This window comes from Oncorhynchus clarkii, chromosome 6 (genome assembly GCF_045791955.1).
Source record: "Oncorhynchus clarkii lewisi isolate Uvic-CL-2024 chromosome 6, UVic_Ocla_1.0, whole genome shotgun sequence".
NCBI classification, from domain to species: Eukaryota; Metazoa; Chordata; class Actinopteri; order Salmoniformes; family Salmonidae; genus Oncorhynchus; species Oncorhynchus clarkii.
In genome coordinates this window covers 85,409,537-85,431,775 of record NC_092152.1, presented here as the reverse complement: position 1 = coordinate 85,431,775, position 22,239 = coordinate 85,409,537, and positions in this window count along the sequence as shown.

Below are 22,239 nucleotides of genomic sequence, written 5' to 3'. Positions count from 1 at the left end.
AGTTTGCTGCACTGAAAGTAAAGGGGCTGAATAATTTTGCACGCCCAATTTTTCAGTTTTTGATTTGTTAAAAAAGTTTGAAATATCCAATAAATGTCATTCCACTTCATGATTGTGTCCCACTTGTTGTTGATTCTTCACAAAAAAATACAGTTTTATATCTTTATGTTTGAAGCCTGAAATGTGGCAAAAGGTCGCAAAATTCAAGGGGGCCGAATACTTTCGCAAGGCACTGTATCTCACTAGGTCAGGATATTAAACCTCCCCCATGTATATCTCACTAGGTCAGGATATTAAACCTCCTCCATGTATATCTCACTAGGTCAGGATATTAAACCTCCCCCATGTATATCTCACTAGGTCAGGATATTAAACCTCCCCCATGTATATCTCACTAGGTCAGGATATTAAACCTCCTCCATGTATATCTCACTAGGTCAGGATATTAAACCTCCTCCATGTATATCTCACTAGGTCAGGATATTAAACCTCCTCCATGTATATCTCACTAGGTCAGGATATTAAACCTCCTCCATGTATATCTCACTAGGTCAGGATATTAAACCTCCTCCATGTATATCTCACTAGGTCAGGATATTAAACCTCCTCCATGTATATCTCACTAGGTCAGGATATTAAACCTCCATGTATATCTCACTAGGTCAGGATAGTAAACCTCCTCCATGTATATCTCACTAGGTCAGGATATTAAACCTCCTCCATGTATATCTCACTAGGTCAGGATAGTAAACCTCCTCCATGTATATCTCACTAGGTCAGGATATTAAACCTCCTCCATGTATATCTCACTAGGTCAGGATAGTAAACCTCCTCCATGTATATCTCACTAGGTCAGGGTATTAAACCTCCTCCATGTATATCTCACTAGGTCAGGATATTAAACCTCCATGTATATCTCACTAGGTCAGGATATTAAACCTCCTCCATGTATATCTCACTAGGTCAGGATATTAAACCTCCTCCATGTATATCTCACTAGGTCAGGGTATTAAACCTCCTCCATGTATATCTCACTAGGTCAGGATATTAAACCTCCATGTATATCTCACTAGGTCAGGATATTAAACCTCCATGTATATCTCACTAGGTCAGGATAGTAAACCTCCTCCATGTATATCTCACTAGGTCAGGGTATTAAACCTCCTCCATGTATATCTCACTAGGTCAGGATATTAAACCTCCATGTATATCTCACTAGGTCAGGATATTAAACCTCCTCCATGTATATCTCACTAGGTCAGGATATTAAACCTCCTCCATGTATATCTCACTAGGTCAGGGTATTAAACCTCCTCCATGGATATCTCACTAGGTCAGGATATTAAACCTCCATGTATATCTCACTAGGTCAGGATATTAAACCTCCATGTATATCTCACTAGGTCAGGATAGTAAACCTCCTCCATGTATATCTCACTAGGTCAGGGTATTAAACCTCCTCCATGTATATCTCACTAGGTCAGGATATTAAACCTCCATGTATATCTCACTAGGTCAGGATATTAAACCTCCTCCATGTATATCTCACTAGGTCAGGATATTAAACCTCCTCCATGTATATCTCACTAGGTCAGGATATTAAACCTCCATGTATATCTCACTAGGTCAGGATATTAAACCTCCATCATGTATATCTCACTAGGTAAGAATATTGAACCTCCATGTATATCTCACTAGGTCAGGATATTAAACCTCCTCCATGTATATCTCACTAGGTCAGGATATTAAACCTCCATGTATATCTCACTAGGTCAGGATATTAAACCTCCATCATGTATATCTCACTAGGTCAGAATATTGAACCTCCATGTATATCTCACTAGGTCAGGATATTAAACCTCCTCCATGTATATCTCACTAGGTCAGAATATTGAACCTCCATGTATATCTCACTAGGTCAGGATATTAAACCTCCATGTATATCTCACTAGGTGAGGATATTAAACCTCCTCCATGTATATCTCACTAGGTGAGGATATTAAACCTCCTCCATGTATATCTCACTAGGTCAGGATATTAAACCTCCTCCATGTATATCTCACTAGGTCAGGATATTAAACCTCCTCCATGTATATCTCACTAGGTCAGGATATTAAACCTCCTCCATGTATATCTCACTAGGTCAGGATATTAAACCTCCTCCATGTATATCTCACTAGGTCAGGATATTAAACCTCCATGTATTCACTAGTTCTATTATATCCATGACATTCGTGATTTAAAATTCATATTTAAAACAGTATGATAATCTCCCACCATAATAATAGAGTCTTGTTTTGCTTGTAGGTATAGTTGCTACTATGTAATGTAATGTACCTCCAATTTTTCTCCACTATTCCACTATTGACCGGCAGATCACCCAGGTCCCCCTGGATCCCAGGGCCCCCGAGAAACAGGGACCCCGAGAGACAGGGACCCCGAGAGACAGGGCCCCCGAGAGACAGGGGCCCCGAGAGACAGGGCCCCCGAGAGACAGGGGCCCCGAGAGACAGGGCCCCCGAGAGACAGGGGCCCCGAGAGACAGGGACCCCGAGAGACAGGGCCCCCGAGAGACAGGGGCCCCGAGAGACAGGGCCCCCAAGAGACAGGGGCCCCGAGAGACAGGGCCCCCAAGAGACAGGGGCCCCGAGAGACAGGGACCCCGAGAGACAGGGACCCCGAGAGACAGGGGCCCCGAGGGACAGGGGCCCCGAGAGACAGGGCCCCCAAGAGACAGGGGCCCCAAGAGACAGGGGCCCCGAGAGACAGGGCCCCCGAGAGACAGGGGCCCCGAGAGACAAGGGCCCATCCTTTGAAAAGAGCACATAAGTGCCACACACAGAGCAGAAGCAGCTCAACCACCAAAAACACGCCCTCACTCCAATTGTCTTATATACAGTTATTTAAATATATATTAATGTACATAATTAATGAATAATATGCGTAATAATGTAGGCAGTTCATGAGAAGGATTGTTACCTATAACCAGGATTAACTTTTTTTGGCAACCAATTATTATTTTAGCAAACAATTATTGCGGCAGGTACCCTAGTGGTTAGAGGAATTGGGTCAGTAACCGAAAGGTTGCTAGTTCGAATCCCCGAGCTGACAAGGTACAACATCTGTCATTCTGCCCCTGGACAAGGCGGTTAACCCACTGTTCCTAGGCTGTCTTTGTAAATAAGAATTTGTTCTTAAAACTGACTTGCCCAGATAAATAAAATAAAATTAAATATTGTCCCTAACATCATTACACCATAGCAACAGATGTGGGATACGTACACTCATTCACATCCATGTGTCTGAACTGTTAACAGGCTGTCATGTCTGTGACAGAGATGCCTAACGTAGTGGATTGTCCGTAGGGCCAATCAGATATGGGACTTCATGAAGAGTCACAATGACATCTCAAAGAGAGGCGTTATTTTATAGGTTAAACTGTTGGGGTTTCCTGTAGGGTTTGTTACATGCATTTGTTCTGTCCAGCAGTGTCAATTATGTGTGTTTTGGATTAATGGTGACATTGTATGTAGTAAATATGCTAAAGGCTTCCATTAACAACCTAATGTGTGTAGTAAATATGCTAGGCTAAAGGCTTCCATTAACAACCTATTTGGATAATGTGCTATTTATGTTTTGCTAATCTGATTCTGCTCAGTAGTGCCACATTGGGGGAAAATGTTGTCGTTTGCTGGGTCTTGCCATTACATTTTTGGGGGGGAAACTTGAGGAGGGTTCCTGGGACAGTCCCAGGATCCCGGTTACTCATTTTAATCCCTAGTGGGAACTGCCATCACTGGAGACCAGGGATTAGAGAGAGAGCGAGAGAAGCAGGGGGCCCTGTATTGGAGGACAACATGTCCACCCCCTCGTTACTTACCCTCTAATGGAGGTGGGTACTGCATCCATAATGGCAGCCTATTCCCTAAATAGTGCACTGATTTTGACCACAGCCCTATGGGAACAAGGGGTCATTTGGGACACAGGCTTTGAGTCTGATAAAGGTACCGCTGCATTTAGAAAGTCAAGTTGTCAAGTGGTGGTGGATACAACCAGGGCCTTTCTCTGAAAACACACACACACACATATACCAACGCTTCCTGACGAATATACAATTTCCCAGGGGGCAGGCAGGGCCCCAGAACTGGAGCAGAGCAGAGCGGAGGCCCCCAACCTACAAAGAGAGGGAAGGCTTTGTTTAGCAAGGAGACAGGAAGGTTGGAACACTGGCTACTGTGTACAACTGTTGGAGAGGTGGAGGAGGGGAGGAGGATGAGGAGGAGAGGAGGGGAGGATGACAGGAGGGATGGAGGAGGGGAGGATGACAGGAGGTATGGAGGAGGGGAGGGAGAGGAGGAGGAGGAGGGGAGGATGACAGGAAGGAAAGAGGAAGACAAGAAGAGGAAGAGGAGGAGAGGAAGAGGAGAGGGCTACACTGTAGTACTGCTGGAGAGAAGGAGGAGGAGAGGAAGAGGAGGAGGAGGAGAAGAGGAGAGGGCTACACTGTAGTACTGCTGGAGAGGAGGAGGAGGAGAGGAAGAAGAGGAGAGGAGGAGGAGAAGAGGGCTACACTGTAGTACTGCTGGAGAGGAGGAGGACAGGAAGAGGAGGAGAGGAGGAGGAGAGGGCTACACTGTAGTACTGCTGGAGAGGAGGAGGAGGAGAGGAAGAGGAGGAGAGGAGGAGGAGGAGAGGGCTACACTGTAGTACTGCTGGAAAGGAGGAGGAGGAGGAGAGGAAGAGGAGGAGAGGAGGAGGAGAGGGCTACACTGTAGTACTGCTGGAGAGGAGGAGGAGGGGGAGAGGGCTACACTGGAGAGGAGGTGAAGGAGAGGAAGAGGAGGAGAGGAAGAGGAGGAAAGGAGGAGGAGGAGAGGAGGAGGAGAGGGCTACACTGTAGTACTGCTGGAGAGGAAGAGGAGGAAAGGAGGAGGAGGAGGAGGAGAGGAGGAGGAGAGGGCTACACTGTAGAACTGCTGGAGAGGAGGTGAAGAAGAGGAAGAGGAGGAAAGGAGAAGGGGGAGGAGAGGGCTACACTGTAGTACTAATGGAGAGGATGAGGAGGAGAGGAAGAGGAGGAAATGAGGAGGAGGGATGGGAGGGGAGGGGAGGAGGAGAGGAGGGGAGTAGGAGAGGAGAGGAGAGGAAGATGAGGAGGAGGAGAGGAGGACCAGCAAGGGAAGAGGAGGGGAGGAGGAGGAGACAGTCTAGTACTGCTGGAGAGGAGGAGGGAAGGAGGAGGAGAGGAGGGGAGGAGGAGGAGAGGAAGAGGAGGAGGAGGAGGAGGAGAGGAGGAGAGAAGGACCAGCAAGGGAAGAGGAGGGGAGGAGGAGGATACAGTCTAGTACTGCTGGAGAGGAGGAGGGGAGGAGGAGGAGATGAGGGGAGGAGGAAGAGGAGGGGAGGGTGCTAGAGTGTAGTACTGTTGGAGTCGAGGAGGAGGAGGAGGAGAGGAGGAGGACCAGGAAGTTAAGAGGAGAGGAAGGGAATTGACGCCTCAAAACACTGTGATGCAGTACTCAGTGCCTTAAACTTCTGGACCACTCTGGAGGCCAGGTGAGTTTTATTCTAATTGAGTAGTGGTTGTGGTAGCTGTAGTGGTGGTTGTGGAAGCTGTAGTGGTTGTGGTAGCTGTAGTGGTGGTTGTGGAAGCTGTAGGGGAAGTGGTGATTGTGGTAGCTGTAGTGGTTGTGGTAGCTGTAGTGGTGGTTGTGGTAGCTGTAGTGGTTGTGGTAGCTGTAGTGGTTGTGGTAGCTGTAGTGGTTGTGGTTGTGGTAGCTGTATGGGTGGTTGTGGTAGCTGTAGGGGTTGTGGTGGTTGTGGTAGCTGTAGTGGTTGTGGTAGCTGTAGTGGTTGTGGTTGTGGTAACTGTAGTGGTGGTTGTGGTGGTTGTGGTAGCTGTAGTGGTGGTTGTGGTGGTTGTGGTAGCTGTAGTGGTGGTTGTGCTAGCTGTAGGGGTTGTGGTGATTATGGTAGCTGTAGTGGTTGTGGTAGCTGTAGTGGTTGTGGTTGTGGTAACTGTAGTGGTGGTTGTGGTGGTTGTGGTAGCTGTAGTGGTGGTTGTGGTGATTGTGGTAGCTGTAGTGGTTGTGGTAGCTGTAGTGGTTGTGGTTGTGGTAGCTGTAGTGGTGGTTGTGGTGGTTGTGGTAGCTGTAGTGGTGGTTGTGCTAGCTGTAGGGGTTGTGGTGGTTGTGGTAGCTGTAGTGGTTGTGGTAGCTGTAGGGGTTGTGGTGGTTGTGGTAGCTGTAGTGGTTGTGGTAGCTGTAGTGGTTGTGGTTGTGGTAGCTGTAGTGGTGGTTGTGGTAGCTGTAGTGGTTGTGGTGATTGTGGTAGCTGTAGTGGTTGTGGTAGCTGTAGTGGTTGTAGTGGTTGTGGTAGCTGTAGTGGTTGTGGTGGTTGTGGTAGCTGTAGTGGTTGTAGTGGTTGTGGTAGCTGTAGTGGTTGTGGTGATTGTGGTAGCTGTAGTGGTGGTTGTAGCTGTAGTGGTTGTGGTGGTTGTGGTGGCTGTAGTGGTTGTGGTGGTTGTGGTAGCTGTAGGGGTTGTGGTGGTTGTGGTAGCTGTAGTGGTTGTGGTAGCTGTAGGGGTTGTGGTGGTTGTGGTAGCTGTAGTGGTTGTGGTAGCTGTAGTGGTTGTGGTAGCTGTAGGGGTTGTGGTGGTTGTGGTAGTTGTAGTGGTTGTGGTAGCTGTAGTGGTTGTGGTAGCTGTAGTGGTTGTGGTAGCTGTAGGGGTTGTGGTAGCTGTAGTGGTGGTTGTGGTGGTTGTGGTAGCTGTAGTGGTGGTTGTGCTAGCTGTAGGGGTTGTGGTGGTTGTGGTAGCTGTAGTGGTTGTGGTAGCTGTAGTGGTTGTGGTTGTGGTAGCTGTAGTGGTGGTTGTGGTAGCTGTAGTGGTTGTGGTGATTGTGGTAGCTGTAGTGGTTGTGGTAGCTGTAGTGGTTGTGGTGGTTGTGGTAGCTGTAGTGGTTGTGGTAGCTGTAGTGGTTGTGGTAGCTGTAGTGGTTGTGGTTGTGGTAGCTGTAGTGGTTGTGGTAGCTGTAGTGGTTGTGGTAGCTGTAGTGGTTGTGGTAGCTGTAGTGGTTGTGGTAGCTGTAGTGGTTGTGGTAGCTGTAGTGGTGGTTGTGTTAGCTGTAGTGGTGATTGTGGTAGCTGTAGTGGTTGTGGTAGCTGTAGTGGTGGTTTTGGTAGCTGTAGTGGTTATTGTGGGATTTGTGATAGCTGTATTGGTGATTATGGTGGTTTTGGTAGCTCTAGGGGTTGTGGTTGTGGTAGCTGTAGTGGTGGTTGTGTTAGCTGTAGTGGTGATTGTGGTAGCTGTAGTGGTTGTGGTAGCTGTAGTGGTGGTTGTGGTAGCTGTAGTGGTTGTGGTGATTGTGGTAGCTGTAGTGGTTGTGGTAGCTGTAGGGGTTGTGGTGATTGTGGTAGCTGTATGGGTGGTTGTGGTGGTTTTGGTAGCTGTAGGGGTTGTGGTGATTGTGGTAGCTGTAGGGGTGATTGTGGTGGCTGCGGTAGCTGTAGTGGTGGTTGTGGTAGTTGTAGTGGTAGCTGTTGTGGTGGCTGTGGTAGCTGTCATGGTTGTAGTAGCTGTAGGGGTTGTGGTGATTATGGTAGCTGTAGGGGTTGTGGTGATTGTGGAAGCTGTAGTGGTGATTGTGGTGGTTGTGGTAGCTGTAATGGTTGTGGTGATTGTGGTAGCTGTAGTGGTGGTTGTGGAAGTTGTAGTGTTGGTTGTGGTGATTGTGTTAGCTGTAGGGGTTGTGGTATATGTAGTGGTGGTTGTGGTAGCTGTAGTGGTTGTGGTGGTTGTGGTAGCTGTAGTGGTTGTGGTGATTGTGGTAGCTGTAGTGGTTGTGGTGATTGTGGTGGCTGTAGTGGTTGTGGTAGCTGTAGTGGTTGTGGTGATTGTGGTGGCTGTAGTGATTGTGGTAGCTGTAGTGGTTGTGGTGATTGTGGTGACTGTAGTGGTTGTGGTGATTGTGGTAGCTGTAGTGGTGGTTGTGGTAGCTGTAGTGGTTGTGGTGATTGTGGTAGCTGTAGTGGTTGTGGTGGTTGTGGTGGCTGTAGTGGTTGTGGTAGCTGTAGTGGTTGTGGTAGCTGTAGGGGTTGTGGTGGTTGTGGTAGCTGTAGTGGTTGTGGTGGTTGTGGTAGCTGTAGTGGTTGTGGTGGTTGTGGTAGCTGTAGTGGTTGTGGTAGCTGTAGTGGTTGTGGTAGCTGTAGTGGTTGTGGTGGTTGTGGTAGCTGTAGTGGTGGTTGTGGTAGCTGTATGGGTGGTTGTGGTAGCTGTAGTGGTTGTGGTGGTTGTGGTAGCTGTAGTGGTTGTAGTGGTTGTGGTAGCTGTAGTGGTTGTGGTAGCTGTAGTGGTTGTGGTGGTTGTGGTAGCTGTAGTGGTTGTAGTGGTTGTGGTAGCTGTAATGGTTGTGGTAGCTGTAGTGGTTGTGGTGGTTGTGGTAGCTGTAGTGGTGGTTGTGGTAGCTGTAGTGGTTGTGGTAGCTGTAGGGGTTGTGGTAGCTGTAGTGGTTGTGGTAGCTGTAGTGGTTGTGGTGGTTGTGGTAGCTGTATGGGTGGTTGTGGTAGCTGTAGTGGTTGTGGTAGCTGTAGGGGTTGTGGTAGCTGTAGTGGTTGTGGTAGCTGTAGTGGTTGTGGTGGTTGTGGTAGCTGTATGGGTGGTTGTGGTAGCTGTAGTGGTTGTGGTAGCTGTATGAGTGGTTGTGGTAGCTGTAAGGGTTGTGGTGGTTGTGGTAGCTGTAGTGGTTGTCGTGGTTGTGGTAGCTGTAGTGGTTGTCGTGGTTGTGGTAGCTGTAGTGGTTGTCGTGGTTGTGGTAGCTGTAGTGGTTGTGGTAGCTGTAGTGGTTGTGGTGGTTGTGGTAGCTGTAGTGGTTGTGGTAGCTGTAGGGGTTGTGGTGGTTGTGGTAGCTGTAGTGGTGGTTGTGGTAGCTGTAGTGGTGGTTGTGGTAGCTGTAGTGGTGGTTGTGGTAGCTGTAGTGGTGGTTGTGGTAGCTGTAGTGGTGGTTGTGGTAGCTGTAGTGGTTGTGGTAACTGTAGTGGTTGTGGTAGCTGTAAAACCAATGCTGGCCAATGGGAGTTTTCTTGGTTGTACTTTTCTGTCACTGATCTAGTTGGAAAGCATTTGAAGTGTGCATGTTCATCTGTGTGTGTGAGGGGGGGGGGGGTGACAACCCGGAAGTGGGAGGGGTGATGCTGGATGGAGGCCCAGAATTTGTTTTCTTTCTCTCACCCTTCCCTCTCTGTCTCTCACACTGCCTTTCTCCCTCTCACCCCCCCCCCCTCTCTCTCCTTCCTCCCTCCACCCCTCCTTTCCATCCTTCCTCCTTTAGTCCCGATAAATCACCTCTGTTAAGACATGGCCCATAGGGGAGCTATACCCTCCCTCCATTCCTCCCTCCTCCCTCCACCCCTCCTCCCTCCTTTCCATCCTTCCTCCTTTAAAAGCAGGATCCTGAAGAGTCCTTCTCTGGCTGTAATGGATTGCCATGCTCCTGCACAAAAAATCATTTGTAAACAGCAAAGGTAAAGTTCTTTGGGCGCCAGGCGATGGCTGCATAGCAACCGACCAGTGGAGGGGCAATGAGCCTTATGAACTTCCTCTCCAGGGAGGTCGGCCATCAAGACTATAGAGGAGGGAAAACAATCTCTAGTGTCTCTTGCGTTCCAAACTGTTGCCTATACTGTACTACTTTTGACCTGAGGGAGGTAGAGAGAGAGAGAGAGAGAGAGAGAGAGAGAGAGAGAGAGAGAGAGATCAAGAGAAGGAGAGAGAGAGACAGAGAGAGACAGAGAGAGAGAGACACAGAGAGAGAGAGAGAGAGAGAGAGAGAGAGAGAGAGAGAGAGAGAGAGAGAGAGAGAGGGAGAGAGAGAGAGAGAGAGAGAGAGAGAGAGAGAGGGAGAGAGAGAGGGAGAGAGAGAGAGAGAGAGAGAGAGATCAAGAGAAGGAGAGAGAGCGATCAAGAGAAGGAGAGAGAGAGAGAGAGAGAGAGAGAGAGAGAGAGAGAGAGAGAGAGAGAGAGAGAGAGAGAGAGAGACAGAGAGAGACAGAGAGAGAGAGACACAGAGAGAGAGAGAGAGAGAGAGAGAGAGAGAGAGAGAGAGAGAGAGAGAGAGAGAGCGAGAGAGAGAGAGAGAGAGAGAGAGAGAGAGAGAGAGAGAGAGAGAGAGAGAGAGGAGAGAGAGAGAGAGATCAAGAGAAGGAGAGAGAGAAAAGGAGAGAGAGAGACAGAGAGAGAGAGAGAGAGAGAGAAGGAGAGAGAGAGAGAGAGAGAGAGAGAGAAGGAGAGAGAGAGAGAGAGAGAGAGAGAGAGAGATCAAGAGAAGGAGAGAGAGAGAGAGAGAGGTCAAGAGAAGGAGAGAGAGAGAGAGAGAGAGAGAGAGAGAGAGAGAGATCAAGAGAAGGAGAGAGAGAAACCGACTGGGCACAGACGTCATTCAACATCTATTCCACGTTGGTTCCAATGTAATTTCCTTGAAATGATTTGGATACAACATTGATTCAACCAGTGTGTGTGGGGAGGGAGAGAGAGAGGGCCCTGGTCCATGATATATGGGATGAGAGAGAGGGCCCTGGTCATTATATATGGGATGAGAGAGAGGGCCCTGGTCCATTATATATGGGATGAGAGAGAGGGCCCTGGTCCATTATATATGGGATGAGAGAGAGGGCCCTGGTCCATTATATATGGGATGAGAGAGAGGGCCCTGGTCCATTATATATGGGATGAGAGAGAGGGCCCTGGTCCATTATATATGGGATGAGAGAGAGGGCCCTGGTCCATTATATATGGGATGAGAGAGAGGGCCCTGGTCCATTATATATGGGATGAGAGAAAGGGCCCTGGTCCATTATATATGGGATGAGAGAGAGGGCCCTGGTCCATTATATATGGGATGAGAGAAAGGGCCCTGGTCCATTATATATGGGATGAGAGAGAGGGCCCTGGTCCATTATATATGGGATGAGAGAGAGGTCCCTGGTCCATTATATATGGGATGAGAGAGAGGGCCCTGGTCCATTATATATGGGATGAGAGAGGGACCTGGTCCATTATATATGGGATGAGAGAGAGGGCCCTGGTCCATTATATATGGGATGAGAGAGAGGGCCCTGGTCCATTATATATGGGATGAGAGAGAGGGCCCTGGTCCATTATATATGGGATGAGAGAAAGGGCCCTGGTCCATTATATATGGGATGAGAGAGATGGCCCTGGTCCATTATATATGGGATGAGAGAGAGGGCCCTGGTCCATGATATGGGATGGGATGGTCCATTATATATGGGATGAGAGGGCCCTGGTCCATTATATATGGGATGAGAGAGAGGTCCCTGGTCCATTATATATGGGATGAGAGAGAGGGCCCTGGTCCATTATATATATGGGATGAGAGAGGGCCCTGGTCCATTATATATGGGATGAGAGAGAGGGCCCTGGTCCATTATATATGGGATGAGAGAGAGGGCCCTGGTCCATTATATATGGGATGAGAGAGAGGGCCCTGGTCCATTATATATGGGATGAGAGAGGGCCCTGGTCCATTATATATGGGATGAGAGAGAGGGCCCTGGTCCATTATATATGGGATGAGAGAGAGGGCCCTGGTCCATTATATATGGGATGAGAGAGAGGGCCCTGGTCCATTATATATGGGATGAGAGAGAGGGCCCTGGTCCATTATATATGGGATGAGAGAGAGGGCCCTGGTCCATTATATATGGGATGAGAGAGAGGGCCCTGGTCCATTATATATGGGATGAGAGAGAGGGCCCTGGTCCATTATATATGGGATGAGAGAGAGGGCCCTGGTCCATTATATATGGGATGAGAGAAAGGGCCCTGGTCCATTATATATGGGATGAGAGAGAGGGCCCTGGTCCATTATATATGGGATGAGAGAAAGGGCCCTGGTCCATTATATATGGGATGAGAGAGAGGGCCCTGGTCCATTATATATGGGATGAGAGAGAGGTCCCTGGTCCATTATATATGGGATGAGAGAGAGGGCCCTGGTCCATTATATATGGGATGAGAGAGGGACCTGGTCCATTATATATGGGATGAGAGAGAGGGCCCTGGTCCATTATATATGGGATGAGAGAGAGGGCCCTGGTCCATTATATATGGGATGAGAGAGAGGGCCCTGGTCCATTATATATGGGATGAGAGAAAGGGCCCTGGTCCATTATATATGGGATGAGAGAGATGGCCCTGGTCCATTATATATGGGATGAGAGAGAGGGCCCTGGTCCATTATATATGGGATGAGAGAGGGCCCTGGTCCATTATATATGGGATGAGAGAGAGGGCCCTGGTCCATTATATATGGGATGAGAGAGAGGGCCCTGGTCCATTATATATGGGATGAGAGAGGGCCCTGGTCCATTATATATGGGATGAGAGAGAGGGCCCTGGTCCATTATATATGGGATGAGAGAGAGGGCCCTGGTCCATTATATATGGGATGAGAGAGAGGGCCCTGGTCCATTATATATGGGATGAGAGAGAGGCCCTGGTCATTATATATGGGATGAGAGAGAGGGCCCTGGTCCATTATATATGGGATGAGAGAGAGATGGGGCCCTGGTCCATTATATATGGGATGAGAGAGAGGGCCCTGGTCCATTATATATGGGATGAGAGAGAGGGCCCTGGTCCATTATATATGGGATGAGAGAAAGGGCCCTGGTCATTATATATGGGATGAGAGAGAGGGCCCTGGTCAATTATATATGGGATGAGAGAGAGGGCCCTGGTCCATTATATATGGGATGAGAGAGAGGGCCCTGGTCCATTATATATGGGATGAGAGAGAGGGCCCTGGTCCATTATATATGGGATGAGAGAGAGGGCCCTGGTCCATTATATATATGGGATGAGAGAGGGCCCTGGTCCATTATATATGGGATGAGAGAGATGGCCCTGGTCCATTATATATGGGATGAGAGAGAGGGCCCTGGTCCATTATATATGGGATGAGAGAGAGGGCCCTTGTCCATTATATATGGGATGAGAGAGGGCCCTGGTCCATTATATATGGGATGAGAGAGAGGGCCCTGGTCCATTATAAATGGGATGAGGATTATATATGGGATGAGAGAGGGGCCCTGGTCCATTATATATGGGATGAGAGAGAGGGCCCTGGTCCATTATATATGGGATGAGAGAGGGGCCCTGGTCCATTATATATGGGATGAGAGAGGGCCCTGGTCCATTATATATGGGATGAGAGAGAGGGCCCTGGTCCATTATATATGGGATGAGAGAGAGGGCCCTGGTCCATTATATATGGGATGAGAGAGGGCCCTGGTCCATTATATATGGGATGAGAGAGAGGGCCCTGGTCCATTATATATGGGATGAGAGAGAGGGCCCTGGTCCATTATATATGGGATGAGAGAGAGGGCCCTGGTCCATTATATATGGGATGAGAGAGAGAGCCCTGGTCATTATATATGGGATGAGAGAGAGGGCCCTGGTCCATTATATATGGGATGAGAGAGAGATGGGGCCCTGGTCCATTATATATGGGATGAGAGAGAGGGCCCTGGTCCATTATATATGGGATGAGAGAGAGGGCCCTGGTCCATTATATATGGGATGAGAGAAAGGGCCCTGGTCATTATATATGGGATGAGAGAGAGGGCCCTGGTCAATTATATATGGGATGAGAGAGAGGGCCCTGGTCCATTATATATGGGATGAGAGAGAGGGCCCTGGTCCATTATATATGGGATGAGAGAGAGGGCCCTGGTCCATTATATATGGGATGAGAGAGAGGGCCCTGGTCATTATATATGGGATGAGAGAGAGGGCCCTGGCCCATTATATATGGGATTAGAGAGAGGGCCCTGGTCCATTATATATGGGATGAGAGAGAGGGCCCTGGTCCATTATATATGGGATGAGAGAAAGGGCCCTGGTCCATTATATATGGGATGAGAGAGAGGGCCCTGGTCCATTATATATGGGATGAGAGAGAGGGCCCTTGTCCATTATATATGGGATGAGAGAGAGGGCCCTGGTCCATTATATATGGGATGAGAGAGAGGGCCCTGGTCCATGATATATGGGATGAGAGAGAGGGCCCTGGTCCATTATATATGGGATGAGAGAGAGGGGGCCCTGGTCCATTATATATGGGATGAGAGAGGGGGCCCTGGTCATTATATATAGAATGAGAGAGAGGGCCCTGGTCCATTATATATGGGATGGGAGAGGGGGCCCTGGTCCATTATATATGGGATGAGAGAGGGGGCCCTGGTCCATTATATATGGGATGAGAGAGGGGGCCCTGGTCCATTATATATGGGATGAGAGAGAGGGCCCTGGTCCATTATATATGGGATGAGAGAGAGAGAGGGCCCTGGTCCATTATATATGGGATGAGAGAGAGGGCCCTGGTCCATTATATATGGGATGAGAGAGAGAGAGGGCCCTGGTCCATTATATATGGGATGAGAGAGAGAGAGGGCCCTGGTCCATTATATATGGGATGAGAGAGAGGGCCCTGTCCATTATATATGGGATAGGATGCCGTTTGGGATGCAGCCAGACACTGTTACAATCCGCTCTGGGCTTCCTGATGAAAAAAATAGAACTGAGCGGAAACCTCTTGTTGTAAACAGAACACTGACTTTAAACAGAGGACACTTCTACTGAGGCCGCAATATGTCACTTTATGGGAGACCAAACCAAATCCACATAGAAATGTGAGTTATAGATCTGTCCTTCTCATTGAAAGCCAGTCTGAGAAGTGGTAGATCTGTTATATAGATCTGTCCTTCTCATTGAAAGCCAGTCTGAGAACCTGTAGATCTGTTCTATGTGCCGTATTTCTATACTTCCCTTTCTTAAGTCTCGTTTTTTTCCATATTTTACAGCGACTTCAAACAACTGAAAATACTATATATGTGGTTATGGGAAGATATTCAGTTTAGATGGTTCAGTGATTCTCACAGTGGTTCAGATGGTTCAGTGATTCTCACAGCGGTTTAGATGGTTCAGTGATTCTCACAGCGGTTTAGATGGTTCAGTGATTCCCACAGCGGTTTAGATGGTTCAGTGATTCTCACAGCGGTTTAGATGGTTCAGTGATTCTCACAGCAGGTTTAGATGGTTCAGTGATTCTCACAGCGGTTTAGATGGTTCAGTGATTCTCACAGTGGTTTAGATGGTTCAGTGATTCTCACAGTGGTTCAGATGGTTCAGTGATTCTCACAGTGGTTTAGATGGTTCAGTGATTCTCACAGTGGTTCAGATGGTTCAGTGATTCTCAAAGTGGTTTAGATGGTTCAGTGATTCTCACAGTGGTTTAGATGGTTCAGTGATTCTCACAGTGGTTTAGATGGTTCAGTGATTCTCACAGTGGTTTAGATGGTTCATTGATTCTCACAGCGGTTCAGATGGTTCATTGATTCTCACAGCGGTTCAGATGGTTCAGTGATTCTCACAGCAGGTTTAGATGGTTCAGTGATTCTCACAGCAGGTTTAGATGGTTCAGTGATTCTCACAGTGGTTTAGATGGTTCAGTGATTCTCACAGTGGTTCAGATGGTTCAGTGATTCTCACAGTGGTTCAGATGGATCAGTGATTCTCACAGGAATAGAGTATTTTAGTGTTTCAGATGTACCAGTTTGACAAGATGCCCTGTGATTTCAATGCCTGTCAAAACACCTTTTTCCACGGTTCCTGGAAATCTGCACCTTTACTGAAACACAGACGTTTATCGCCCCCTTGTGGTGGTTGAGGAGTGGTTGTAGTTGCACCCTGCAATGGTTAGAGCGTTGGACTAGTAACCGAAAGGTTGCAAGTTCAAATCCCCGAGCTGACAAGGTACAAATCTGTCATTCTGCCCCTGAACAGGCAGTTAACCCACTGTTCCTAGGCCGTCATTGAAAATAAGAATTTGTTCTTAACTGACTAGTTAAATAAAGGGGTTAAAAAAAAATGTTTGATCCATCAACCAAAGTACGGGAGGCCATGTGCCTAAACATATCAAATAAATTGTAGACTTCTAAATAGTAGGTGGAAGCATAATATATGTAAAATATATACCTATGTAACCTTCTGGTTCTAACTCCTTTCCCGAGGCAACCAATCAGCAGGCAGGGACACAACGGTACTCACTGAATCTTTATTTGTTCTGGGACAGACAACAGCAGTGTTAGTTGATTTATGGTTTCATCACCATGATATACAGTCTGTTATATTATTCTTGGTTTTTTGATAGTATTTATTTTTTCTTAATTGCATATGAGCTCCATATAAAATGATCAAATACAAATGTACAATAACAATTACACAGAAAAAATAACCCCATAGACAACACATTCATTTCACATTCCTGCGACAGAGAATAACGTACACCGTCACATTCCTGCGACAGAGAATAACACAGAGAATAACACACACCGTCACATCCCTGGAACAGAGAATAACATACACAGCAGTGTTAGTTAATTTACGAATTCCCTCAAACTCCTATAACATAAAAGGATTAAAAAAAAACTCAACAGAAATGTTGAACCTTGTCGGTTTGGACAGCACGCCAGCTAACAGTGTAACATGGTTAACAGGACGAGAGCTAGCATAGCTAACAACTTAGCATGGAAACTGTTAAAAAACAACAAAAGTACACTTCACATTATGACAAATTACACGTCATTTACATTGTACATTAGTTCATATATAATCTGGGACCTTTTGGATCGAATTATGTTAAAAGCAAGTGCCTGGGAAAAGAGTGAAGAAGCATTTCCTCCCCACGATTTAACTCCGTCAGCCTGAATGGTGCGCTACAATGATAACAGCAGCTGGGGTGCAGTACCGTCCACCAACCACACGATGTCAGTCAGGTACACATGAAGGAAACCTGCCAATGGAAATAATGGAATATTTTTCTGTTGTTGTTACAAGACATATTCAAACATGAACTCAATGACATTCAATTCAATGCTTATGTTTAACTAATTTAGCTGAACTTCACAAATAGAACAGGATATATTTATTACACCTGCAAAAAAGGATTCTATTATCGTCATTGACAGGACTGTTCCACGGACTCCCTCTGTCTCTATCTGTCCTCTAGAGGGAACCATGACAGGACTGTTCCACGGACTCCCTCTGTCTCTATCTGTCCTCTAGAGGGAACCATGACAGGACTGTTCCATGGACTCCCTCTGTCTCTCTCTATCTGTCCTCTAGAGGGAACCATGACAGGACTGTTCCATGGACTCCCTCTGTCTCTATCTGTCCTCTAGAGGGAACCATGACAGGACTGTTCCATGGACTCCCTCTGTCTCTATCTGTCCTCTAGAGGGAACCATGACAGGACTGTTCCACAGACTCCCTCTGTCTCTATCTGTCCTCTAGAGGGAACCATGACAGGACTGTTCCACAGACTCCCTCTGTCTCTATCTGTCCTCTAGAGGGAACCATGACAGGACTGTTCCACAGACTCCCTCTGTCTCTATCTGTCCTCTAGAGGGAACCATGACAGGACTGTTCCACAGACTCCCTCTGTCTCTATCTGTCCTCTAGAGGGAGTGGAGAACCATGACAGGACTGTTCCACACTCACTCTGTCTCTCTTCATCTGTCCTCTAGAGGGAGTGGAGATCCATGACAGGACTGTTCCACAGCCTCCCCCTGTCTCTATCTGTCCTCTAGAGGGAGTAGAGAACCATGACAGGACTGTTCCACAGCCTCCCTCTGTCTCTATCTGTCCTCTAGAGCAGGCCCTCGACCTGGTTCAATACGGCCAGAGGAATCATGCTCAGATCACATAGTGAATTTGCGATAGTAAAGTTTTGAAAAACGTATTTGTTATTCAAATTAAATCCCAATGAGTAATCACCATTGTGTAATGATTTAACTCCCATCGCTTGTGGCACATTTATTATGAAAGCACGTATAAATAACAACTACGAGGACAGACAGGACAGGACAGGACAGACAGGACAGGACAGGACAGGACAGACAGGACAGGACAGACAGGACTGACAGGACAGACAGGACAGACAGGACAGGACAGACAGGACAGACAGGGCAGGACAGACAGGACAGGACAGGACAGACAGGACAGGAAAGGACGGGACAGACAGGACAAGACAGGACAGGACAGACAGGACAGGACAGACAGGACTGACAGGACAGGACATGACAGACAGGACAGGACAGACAGGACAGGGCAGGACAGACAGGACAGACAGGACAGACAGGACAGGACAGGAGAGACAGGACAGTACAGACAGGACAGGACAGACAGGACTGACAGGACAGACAGGACAGACAGGACAGGAACAGACAGTGACTGACAGGACAGACAGTGACTGACAGGACAGACAGGACAGACAGGACTGACAGGACAGACGGACAGGACAGACAGTGACTGATAGGACCGACAGTGACTGACAGGACAGACAGTGACAGACAGGACAGACAGTGACAGACAGGACAGACAGTGACAGACAGGACAGACAGGACACCCCACCACCCCACCACTCCTCCACCCCACCACTCCTCCACTCCTCCACTCCTCCACCCCACCACCCCACCACTCCTCCACCCCACCACTCCTCCACCCCACCACTCCTCCACCCCACCACCCCACCACTCCTCCACCCCACCACTCCTCCACCCCACCACTCCTCCACTCCTCCAACCCACCACCCCACCACTCCTCCACCCCACCACTCCTCCACTCCTCCACCCCACCACCCCACCACTCCTCCACTCCTCCACCCCACCACCCCACCACTCCTCCACCCCACCACTCCTCCACCCCACCACTCCTCCACTCCTCCACCCCACCACCCCACCACTCCTCCACCCCACCACTCCTCCACCCCACCCCTCCACCACCCCACCACCCTGTCAGTCCCTGACATACCCTATCCCTAAACATCAGTCCCTGACAGACCCTATCCCTCAGTCCCTGACAGAGCCTATCCCTATCCTTCAGTCCCTAACAGACCCTATCCCTATCCCTCAGTCCCTGACAGACCCTATCCCTATCCCTCAGTCTCTGACAGAACCTATCCCTGTCCCTCAGTCCCTGACAGACCCTATCCCTGTCCCTCAGTCCCTGACAGACCCTATCCCTCAGTCCCTGACAGACCCTATCCCTAAGCCTCAGTCCCTGACAGACCCTATCCCTAAACATCAGTCCCTGACAGACCCTATCCCTAGCCTCAGTCCCTGACAGACCCTATCCCTAAGCCTCAGTCCCTGACAGACCCTATCCCTAAGCCTCAGTCCCTGACAGACCCTATCCCTAAACATCAGTCCCTGACAGACCCTATCCCTGTCTCTCAGTCCCTGACAGACCCTATCCCTATCCCTCAGTCCCTGACAGACCCTATCCCTCAGTCCCTGATATACCCTATCCCTATCCCTGAGTCCCTGGCAGACCCTATCCCTATCCCTCAGTCCCTGACAGACCCTATCCCTCAGTCCCTGACAGACCCTATCCCTCAGTCCCTGACAGACCCTATCCCTAAGTCCCTGATAGACCCTATCCCTATCCCTCAGTCCCTTACAGACCCTATCCCTCAGTCCCTGGAAGACCCTATCCCTCAGTCCCTGACAGACCCGATCCCTATCCCTCAGTCTCTGACAGACCCGATCCCTATCCCTCAGTCCCTGATATACCCTATCCCTCAGTCCCTGACAGACCCTATCCCTCAGTCCCTGACAGACCCTATCCCTCAGTCCCTGACAGACCCTATCCCTCAGTCGCTGACAGACCCTATCCCTTAGCCTCAGTCCCTGACAGACCCTATCCCTCAGTCCCCGACAGACCCTATCCCTATCCCTCAGTCCCTGACAGACCCTATCTCTATCCCTCAGTCCCTGACAGACCCTATCCCTCAGTCCCCGACAGACCCTATCCCTATCCCTCAGTCCCTGACAGACCCTATCACTAAGCCTCAGTCCCTGACAGACTCTATCCCTGTCCCTCAGTCCCTGACAGACCCTATCCCTATCCCTCAGTCCCTGACAGACCCTATCCCTCAGTCCCTGATAGACCCTATCCCTATCCCTCAGTCCCTGACAGACCCTATCCCTCAGTCCCTGACAGACCCTATCCCTCAGTCCCTGACAGACCCTATCCCTCAGTCCCTGATAGACCCTATCCCTATACCTCAGTCCCTGACAGACCCTATCCCTCAGTCTCTGACAGACCCGATCCCTATCCCTCAGTCCCTGATAGACCCTATCCCTATCCCTCAGGCCCTGACAGACCCTATCCCTCAGTCCCTGACAGACCCTATCCCTCAGTCCCTGACAGACCCTATCCCTAAGCCTCAGTCCCTGACAGACCCTATCCCTAAGCCTCAGTCCCTGACAGACCCTATCCCTAAGCCTCAGTCCCTGACAGACCCTATCCCTAAACATCAGTCCCTGACAGACCCTATCCCTGTCCCTCAGTCCCTGACAGACTCTATCCCTATCCCTCAGTCCCTGACAGACCCTAAGCCTCAGTCCCTGATAGACCCTATCCCTATCCCTGAGTCCCTGGCAGACCCTATCCCTATCCCTCAGTCCCTGACAGACCCTATCTTTCAGTCCCTGACAGACCCTATCCCTCAGTCCCTGACAGACCCTATCCCTATCCCTCAGTCCCTGATAGACCCTATCCCTATCCCTCAGTCCCTGACAGACCCTATCCCTATCCCTCAGTCCCCGATAGACCCTATCCCTATCCCTCAGGCCCTGACAGACCCTATCCCTCAGTCCCTGACAGACCCTATCCCTCAGTCCCTGACAGACCCTATCCCTCAGTCCCTGACAGACCCGATCCCTATCCCTCAGTCCCTGACAGACCCTACACTATCCCTCAGTCTCTGACAGACCCAATCCCTATCCCTCAGTCCCTGATAGACCCTATCCCTCAGTCCCTGACAGACCCTATCCCTCAGTCCCTGACAGACCCTATCCCTCAGTCCCTGACAGACCCTATCCCTCAGTCGCTGACAGACCCTATCCCTTAGCCTCAGTCCCTGACAGACCCTATCCCTCAGTCCCTGACAGACCCTATCTCTATCCCTCAGTCCCTGACAGACCCTATCCCTCAGTCCCCGACAGACCCTATCCCTATCCCTCAGTCCCTGACAGACCCTATCACTCAGCCTCAGTCCCTGACAGACTCTATCCCTGTCCCTCAGTCCCTGACAGACCCTATCACTATTCCTCAGTCCCTGACAGACCTTATCTCTCAGTCCCTGACAGACCCTATCCCTAAGCCTCAGTCCCTGACAGACCCTATCCCTATCCCTCAGTCCCTGACAGACTCTATCCCTATCCCTCAGTCCCTGACAGACCCCAACCTTGAGCCAAGTTGCCGCGTTCACGTGCAAATCGGACCTAGAAACTCTGAAATGTCCAACTTCCGACTGGCATATGAACGTGTCAATAGTCACCGCCCACATCGTCATGATAATGTTAATTCACTTCCTCTACATAAGCCAGTATGGGGGTCTGCCAGGTACTGACCAGGTGATATGTTGCTTCCTCTACATAAGCCAGTATGGGGGTCTGCCAGGTACTGACCAGGTGATATGTTGCTTCCTCTACATAAGCCGGTATGGGGGTCTGCCAGGTACTGACCAGGTGATATGTTGCTTCCTCTACATAAGCCGGTATGGGGGTCTACCAGGTACTGACCAGGTGATATGTTGCTTCCTCTACATAAGCCGGTATGGGGGTCTGCCAGGTACTGACCAGGTGATATGTTGCTTCCTCTACATAAGCCAGTATGGGGGTCTGCCAGGTACTGGCCAGGTGATATATTGCTTCTTGCTCGTCCAATATCTTGAAAACATGACTGCTGACAAATGAAACATTTTGGGACTGCATCAACAGCGGACTAATGAAAAGAAATACGAAAATATCGTTTTTGAGTGAATTTTCCCTTTAAGAGTTATTCATGCCAAATAAAATAAAATAAAATGTTATTGGTCACATACACATGGTAAGCAGACGTTATTGGTCACATACACATGGTAAGCAGATGTTATTGGTCACATACACATGGTAAGCAGACGTTATTGGTCACATACACATGGTTAGCAGATGTTAATGGTCACATACACATGGTAAGCAGATGTTATTGGTCACTTACACATGGTAAGCAGATGTTATTGGTCACATACACATGGTAAGCAGATGTTATTGGTCACATACACATGGTAAGCAGATGTTATTGGTCACTTACACATGGTTAGCAGACGT